This window comes from Crocodylus porosus, unplaced genomic scaffold (assembly GCF_001723895.1).
Source record: "Crocodylus porosus isolate Cpor-Errol unplaced genomic scaffold, CroPor_comp1, whole genome shotgun sequence".
Lineage (NCBI taxonomy): Eukaryota > Metazoa > Chordata > Crocodylia > Crocodylidae > Crocodylus > Crocodylus porosus.
Genome location: NW_017728920.1, coordinates 8,730,709 through 8,739,684, shown reverse-complemented (window position 1 = coordinate 8,739,684; position 8,976 = coordinate 8,730,709).

Here is an 8,976-nt window from a genome sequence, read left to right as displayed (position 1 = left end):
GATCTTCCTGAACAGGGTCAGGCGTCTCAAAGAGTCTTTGGGCAAGGGGCCGTGTCTCCTCCTCAAAACTATTTCTATGGTAACGCTTTCTATAAAGCCGTCTCGGGGTTGTAGTGAGTGGCCCTACAGTGGTTGTGAAAGAATCCATATCCGCCCCTGCTTGCCTTAGCACAGTCTCAGACAAACAGCGTGGTCGCTTGGGAAAGCAGATCGACCTGGTGCGGTTGCCACCCAAATCCCACCCCCTCTACTCATTCCAATTGGTTCAGCATCACTCTTTGGAGGTCTGAGGCCTCTGAAACCTCTGCCAATTGGTTGGGGGTGGTGGGGCAGGTTGTTAGAGGGGTCACACCACCACCCTGCCACCCCACAGACACCTGTCTGGGACCTGATAGGCCATAACTACACCATGTGATCTAGGGAGGTTCTTGCAGCCTGAGGGGTTGGGCTTTGGGGGTCTGCATGGGCTGTTCTTCTGATGACATGGACCATGTGGTGCTGGTGTCACACACCACGTGACTGGGGTGTGAGGGTGGAGTTGCTGATGTTACACACCACATGACTGGGGGTAGGGGTGGAGTTGCTAATGTCACATACCATGTGACTGGAGGTGGGGGCGGAGTTGCTAATGTCACACACCACATGACTGGGGGCAGGGGCAGGGCTGGTGACGTCACACACCATACAAGGGGAAGGGGGCATGGCTAAGGGGGTGGGGCTTCCGGTCCCGCCCACCTGTTACATTTGCATCGAAGGGCAGAGAGCCTATATACACTACTTAGGTTCATTACAGCAGCCTGCCCTCACTGGTACAAAATGTAGAAACTGCTAGGATGTGAACTGCTACAAAGGCTGACACTGCAATCAAGAGTTCATTTAAATTGTATGGGCTAGATTCATCTTGAGATACAGGCATTGGCTATGAGCAGCATCTGTGAGACCACGGTGTACAGTGATGGCTCTGGTGTTGGACCTAGCCATGGAACCTAAGATTTTAATCAAGAAATAGGTTCAGATGGAGGCTAGCCATTTCTGTCTCTCCTGGATACTTACATAGTAGCCTTTACCACCATACCCCTCTCCCCTGGTGCCTCACTCTTTAACACAGTTACTCTCACAACGTATCTGTGAGACAGAGAAGCAAAGTAACTTGTACATGGTCAGTCATTCAATTTAAGAAAGAACAGAGATGTAGAAACCAGCTCTATCACTGTAAGAAGAAATGTTCAGTGTCTGTTTTTAGATTCATAGAGTCGGAAGGGACCTCAGGGGGCCTTGGCAGTCAAGAAAAGAGTCACCAACCCTGGGGTCATGTGATCCCAGCCAGGCGTCTGTCCAGTCTCTTCTTGAAGACCCCCAAGGATGGGGCGAGCACCACCTCCCTTGGGAGCCCATTCCAGATTCTGGCAACCCTGACTGTGAAGAACTTTTTCCTAATGTCCAGCCTAAGCCTTCTCTCTAGTAGCTTATTATGGTCATTGATCCTTGTCATTCCAGGAGATGCCCCGGTGAACAGATCATTGCCTACTTCATGTTGCTCTCCCCTTATGAATCTGTCTATCACCACAAGGTCTCCTCTCAGCCTTCTCTTGGAGAGGCTGAAGAGGTTAAGGTCCCTTAGCCTTTCCTCATAGGGCCTTCCCTGAAGGCCTTTAATCAGGCAAGAGTCTCTTCTTTGGACCCTCTCCAGGTTGTCCGCCTCCCGCTTGCACTACAGCACCCAGAACTGAACACACTACTCCAGCTGTGGTCTGACCAGCGCCACATAGAGGGGGAGAATCATTTCCCTGGACCTGTTTGTGAAGCACCTACGGATGAAAACAAGGTGCAATTGGCTCTGCCAACTGTGTCATCACATTGGCGACTCATGTTCATCCTGGAGTCAACAGTGACTCCAAGATCTTTTTCTGCCTCAGTGGAGCTGAGAAGGTCGCCCCCTAGCCTCTAGGTATGATGGCAGTTCTTCCTCCCTAGATGCAACACCTTGCACTTGTTCTTATTGAACTGCATCCTGTTGCTCTCTGCCCACTTCCCTAACCTGTCTAGGTCAGCCTGGATCCGGTTCCTCCACTCCAGCGTGTTAGCTGCACCCCATAATTTTGTGTCATCTGCAAATTTGGACAGGATGCTTCCCACCCCCTCATCCAGATCACTGATGAACATGTTGAACAGCACCAGCCCCAGAACTGAGCCCTGAGGAACTCCACTGCCCACATCTTTCCAAGTTGACATCGACCCATCGACTACCACCCTCTGAGTGCGACCCTTGAGCCAATTTGCTACCCAATCTACTATGTAATCATCCAAGGCAAATCCCCTCAGTTTATTTATAAGGATGGTACGGGATACCTTGTCAAAGGCATTCTTGAAATCCAGATAGATAACATCCACCTGGACTCCTGCATCTAAACAACTGGTGGCCTTGTCATAAAAGGAAACTAGGTTAGTCAGGCAGGACCTGCCTGCTAAAAGCCCACGTTGGTTACCCCTCTGCACATTAGCCAGCGGGCTCCCACAGATGTGCTCCTTGATCATTTTTTCTACGATTTTCCCAGGGATAGAGGTAAGGCTGAATGGTCTATAGTTCCCCAGGTTCTCCTTCCTCCCCTTTGTAAAGATTGAGATGACATTAGCCCTCTTCCAATCCTCCAGAACCTGACCCAAGCACCATGAGCGCTCATATGTCCTTGCCAGTGGATCAGCTATGACCCTTTCATTACCCATGGGGGGAGTCCCTCTGGTCCCAGTGATTTGAATACATCCAGTCCCTCCAAGTGCCTTTTTACCCTGTTGACACTGACCGTCGGTCGACTGATGTTCCCTTTGTTGGTGTCCATGATGTATGTTGAGGATTTGTCTAGATTCCCATTTAAGACAGGGACAAAAAACTCATTGAAGAGCTCTGCCTTTTCCCTGCTTTCTGTCACTAAGCCCCCCTGCCTGTCCTGTATGGGTCCTATGCTACCCCGCACCCACTTTTTGCTCCCAACATACCTAAAGAAGGGCTTTTTATTGTCCTTAATTCCTGACGCTAGCCTGAGTTCTAGAGTTGCCTTGGCCTTCCAGACTGACTCCCTCCAGGGGCAGGCCAAATAAGTATACTCTTCTTTGCTAGCTACTGCCTGCTTCCACTTCCTGTACGCCTCTTTTTTTGCCCTTAAGGTATCTTGGATGCCCCTGGTTAGCTAAACGGGCTTCCTGACCCCCTTGTCCCCTTTCCTCAGCAATGGGATTGACTCACTCTGAGCCAAAGAATGATTTCCATGAGGAATGTCCACCCATCCTGGACCCTCAACACATCTAAGTTCTTAGCTCCTAGCACCTGCTAACCAATCCCCTGAGTCTATTAAAGTCAGCTTTTTTAAAGTTTAACACCCGTGCCACGCTGGGTATAATGCCCACCCTTCGCTGGATAGTGAATGTTATCATTTGGTGATCGCTGTTCCCTAAGTTGCCTTGAATTCACAGGTCCCCACCAGGTCATCCCCTGTGGCCAACACCAAGCTGAGCAAGGCGTTGCCCCTGGTGGGACACCTTACCTCCTATGCTAGGCAGAGGTCTGAATACAGGTTAAGAACCTGCGAGAGCAGTTAGATCTAGCAGACTTCTCCTCCCAGTATATGTCTGGGTAGTTAAGGTCCCCCATGACTACCATATCTCTAGACCTCACATGGTCTAGAGATATGGTAGTTTTGTTACAGATCAGGATACAATACACTCTCCTTCCAAAACCTGCTGCTACCTAACTAGGGACTTGAACCCTGGACCCTCAGATTAAAAGTCTGATGCTCAGCTAACTGGGTAGCTACTCAGGCTCCTTCATTCTGTAACCACAATACACTGTACTCTCTTCAACAGCATAGCCTCGAGACTGAAAAAAATGTTCTTCCTTATCCAAATGTAATATAAACAATGACAGTTAAGTGCATGACACTGTCAGCACTGTGATGTTCACAACCACAAAATTGACTGGCTTCTTCATGTTACAAGGCTTCAGAAAGACCCCCTATGACAGCCGCATCCCATTCATCTTTTCTATGAAGTTAACCAGGATATTACATTTATTACTTTACAAAATACTGTGGATGAAGGTTGCTTTGCACTTAATCAACATTAAGTGACATTTGTTACAATGTAAGGTCATAAATTGGGACTAGCCTTGTTTATGCATGTCTGCAAGTACACTGGGACATCTGTAAGTACATGTACTTAAGAGTTGTAGAAATTCCTGGGGAGTATCTACAGCAGTGGTTCCCAACCTTTGTTACCTTGAGGCACCCCCCAGTTGCCTCAAGTCCCTCCTCAGAAAATGCCACTTCTTCATTTTCATTTGTTTTTTGGACTACAGTAAAATACTAGAGCAATTCTTCTGTTACAAAGAACTCAGAAGGACCACAACAGGCAAGAATGTTTTTCACAGAAAAGTAGGGCTGGAAGAGACCTTCACCTAATCCAACCCCCTGCCTGAGGCAGGATCAGCCCTATCCAAACCATCCCATACAAACCATAATCTGAATTCTACATAAGACCACTCTCAATTCTGAAACAACACAGACCTCACACCTTAACCTGCCACAGGCAAAGCAGGAGACCCACAGCTGCCAATGTCCTGCTTCTATTAAATGTCCTCAATATAGGCTCAAGAGATCCTGGGTAGAGCTCCCCGACTCCGATACAGAAGAAGGCAACCTCCCACCCCCTGTCCCAACCAATCTGACCAGGGGGTAAAATTATTTCCTAACCCCAAATGTGTGATCACTTAAGTCAGACCCTGAGGGGAGTGGCAAGACTCTCTACCCAGAAGCCTCTGGCTTTTTTTCCCAGCAGGCACATCAGCACAGCCCAAACCAAGTCCCCACCCTTGGCAGTAGCCAACACCCAATGCTTCTGAGGAAGGCTTAAAATACCCTGACATATGTAGTGGAAAGGGGGGCGGAGGAGGACTACTAGCAAAGCCCAGAGCCATATGAAAAACATATAGTAGAACACAGGCATAGGTACACATACATCAGGGGTGGGCACAATACAGCTTGTAGGCCAGATCCAGCCTGCAGAGCAATTTTGGACAGCCCACAGTGGGGCCCTTGGCTCTGCCTGGCCCAGGCACGGGGGCAGGCCATGGCATGTGCCTGATATGCAGCAGGGCTGGGGTGGTACAGCTGCCAGACTCCATTTCCTGGCAGTGGCTCTATCAGTTGCCACCAGATCCAGCCCTGATGCTCAGGCACCCTAGCCATCCTTCCTGCACCCACCACCAAGGGTGGGACCCACATGGGGAGGACACTTGGGATGGGGCCATGGGCCGGCAGAAAATGGTGTTTGGGAGCAGGACACGTGAGTGGGGCCAGGGGGATCCTGGGATCTTGAGCCGGTGACAATGCGGGACTGCGATAGAGCCACAAAGGACTCAGTGCATGTCCCTGCCCACAGAATGAGGGCTCTGCCCTAGCCCTGCACTGCCTCTGCCCCAAGATCCCAGGGTCTCCACAGAGACCAGCCAGGAGCTATGCAGGCAGGGTGCTTCGCTGGTTGGATGTAATTGGAGCATGCAGCTCCCAGCTGGCTTCCATGGAGACCCCAGGATCTTGGGGTGGTGACAGTGTAGGGCAGGGGCAGAGCCCTGGTTCTGCGGGCAGGATTCTCCACCAAGCGCATCACAGCACTGCCCTGGCTCTGGCCCTGACCTTGCATTGTCACCATCCCGGGGTCTCCATGGAGCCTGGCCATGTAGGCAGCTGGGTGGGCAGGGAGTCATATCCAGAGCTGGGATTTTGGCATGGTGAAAGCACAGAGCCCCAGCCAGGGCAGAACCACCATTTGTTCCCTGTACATCCGTGCCATTGGAACCCATGCCCATCACAGGGGCGTGTGAGCAGCAGATCGCAGCTGTGCCCTAAGCCCTGGCCCCACACTGTCACTGCCCCACATCCACACTCCATGATCCGGGCCTCACCTGCTCCCCCGCTCCTGAACACTGGTCCTAGTCTGCCTGCGGCCCCATCCCACATAAGGAGTTTCGGTGAGTTGTTGTGCAGGCGAGAGAGGCGGGGGTGCTGACCCAGCCTCAACAAATTCCCTGTGGCCCATGGGCCCAAATAATTGCGCACCTCTGATCTACGTCATTCCCAAGCAGTGGCTATCCAACCTCTTCTTAAAAGCCTCAGTGATGGAGAGTCCACAGCTCCCCTAGGCAGTCTGCTCCCCTGCCTCGCTGTTCTAATAGGCTAGGGACAGACATTACACATAAACCAGTTTAAGTGGTCAGAAACTGGTTTAAACCTGTAACAGAACAGATGTTCAGTGCACATAAACCCGTTTGAAGATGGCTAAAACTGGCTTGAGATAAACCTGGTTGAATGTAGTACCAGACTGATCTGTCTTAAACTGGTTAATGCAACGTCTATCCCAGACCCCTTGCTGGTTTCAGATAAACCAGACTCCCCCAGCATGCTCTCTGGGCTGGGTGGAGCTCTCTGCTCCACAGCAGGGCTGGCCCCTCTCCTCTGCTCCCTAGCTGTAGCTGCAGCTCCAGCAGAGACTGCAGGCGTCTGCCTGCTCCCCCTCCCAGTCCCGTCTGCCTTTACAGACACCTCTCAGCATTAGCTAGCAGACCACATGCTGGCTACGGTCCGTCTGTCCTGCAGCAGATGGGACAAAAGCAGAATCAACAGGTAGCTGATTATGTCCCTCTGTTGTTTTCTTAATGGAGTGATAAACACTGTTATAAATTCTCTGCTGCCTGTTCAGAAGGGGGAGGGGAACCCTAATCAGTGTCCTGCTGGGTCCTGGCCATGCCCCCCTCAGCTCAGCACTGGAAATGAAGGGAGGGCTGCTCTAGTGCCCCCCAGCTTCTGGCCTGAGCCACTGCAGGCATGTGCCTGCATGTCTGGGATGTCTTTGCACTTACAAACTGATTTTGCCAACCAGGTTAGACTAACCTGCAAAGATTGAATCAATTCAGACTCAGGCTTTTGTAATGTGGTCCCCATTCACAAGAAGGGGAGTTATAGGCCAGTCAGTCTTACCTTGGTCCTTGGGAAGACCCTTGATAAAATTATCAAGGAGCATATCTCCAAGGGCCAAGCAGGGGAGGTAATGCTCAGGGGCAACCAACATGGGTTTATTGAGGGCAGGTCCAGCCTGACTAACCTGGTTTCTTTTTATGATCAGGTCACAAAGTCCCTGGACAAGGGTGCTGGGGTAGATGTCGTCCACCTGGACTTCAAGAAGTCCTTTGACAGTTTCCCACCACATTCTCTTAAAAAAAAATTTGGTGACTTGGCATTGATGCCTACAGTCAGATGGGTGGCTAATTGACTAGATGGTAGCACCCAGACACTGGTAGGGGTCATTTTCGACCTGGAGGGATGTGGGCAGTGGAGTCCCCCAGGGCTTGGTCCTGGCACCTGTACTGTTCAACATCTTCATCAGTGATCTGGATGTGGGTCTGGAAAGCACACTGTCCAAATTCACTGATAACACCAAGTTGTGGGGCAAGGTGGGCATGCTGGAGGGGAGAGACAAAATCCAACTAGATCTAGACAGGTTGCAGAGGTGGGCGAATGAGAATAGGATGGAATTCAACACACACAAGTGCAAGGTGCTGCAACTAGGGGGAAGGAACCAGCAACACACCTATAGGCTGGGGAACACCCTTGTCAACACGTGGCAGAAAGGGATCTTGGCGGCTCATGTTCATCCTGGAGCCAACAATAACTCCAATTGGAGGAAGGTGTCAGGTAGGCCCACCGCACCTTGTCATGTATCTACAGCTGCATCACAAGCAGGTCCAGGGAAGTGATCCTTCCTCTCTATGCCGCATTGGTCAGGCCACAGTTGGAGTACTGCATCCACTTCTGGGCACCGCACTTCAAAAGGGATGTGGCTAGCACTGAGAGGGTCCAGAGGAGGGCCACTCGCATAATCAAGGGGCAGCAGGGCAGGCCCTACGAAGAGAGGCTAAATGGCCTGAACCTATTCAGCCTCCACAAGAGAAAGGTGAGAGGGGATCTGGTGGACTTTTACAAGCTCACCAGGGGGAGCATCAGGAATTGGGGAAGGCTCTGTTCCCCGGGGCAGCACCCAGGGTTACTAGGAATAACGGCCACAAATTGTTAGAGAGAAGGTTCAGGCTGGACATCAGGAGACTACTTTACAGTTAGGGCTGCCAGGCTCTGGAATAGGCTCCCAGGCTCTGGAATGGGCTCCCAAGCAAAGTGGTGCTCTCTCCTACCTTGGGGGTCTTCAAGAGGAGGCTGGACAGATATTTGGCTGGGATGATATGACCCTGGCACCTGTTCCGGCCCGAGGCAGGGGGTCGGACCTAATGATCTGTTTACATCTCTTCTATATACTAAGTACTATAATACTATGAATGTCTGTCCCTAGCGTTAGTGAAGAAGTTTACCAGATATCCACCCTAAACCTACTTGGCTTCAACTTCAAGCCCTTGGTCTCCCTGCAGCAAGAGAAAAGGTGCTTTCCCTCTTCTCTAGACTGCGAACATACACTCAAGAGATCCCAGCAGAGGCCCACACTCCCAGTTACAGAGAAAGACAGAACCCCACAGTCCGCATCAATCGTGCAATGGGGTAAAATCCCATCCCAACCCCAAATCCGGTGACCCGGCTGACCCCAAGCAGAGGGGCAAGACCCTTTAGGCAGGAACATCCCGCTCGGGCCCCAGCAGGGGCCCTGCTACAGCCCAGCTGCCATTTCTTATTTGAAATTTGGCTTTAACTTGTGAATGACGCTGGTCCCTTAACAGCGCGGGGCAGCCCGCAGCGCCCTTGGCGGCATCGGGATGCACGAGGAGCTTGGCCCTCCGGCCTGACCTGGCCCGAGGCTGCCGGCTGGGCACGGCCGGGTCCGAGCGGCCGCAGGGCCGGGACAAGCCGCAGAGGCCCTTTGCCCCGAAGCAGCCGCAGCGCCCGGCGGGGCAGGCTGCGGAAGCCGAGAGGCCGGGCCGGCACAGGC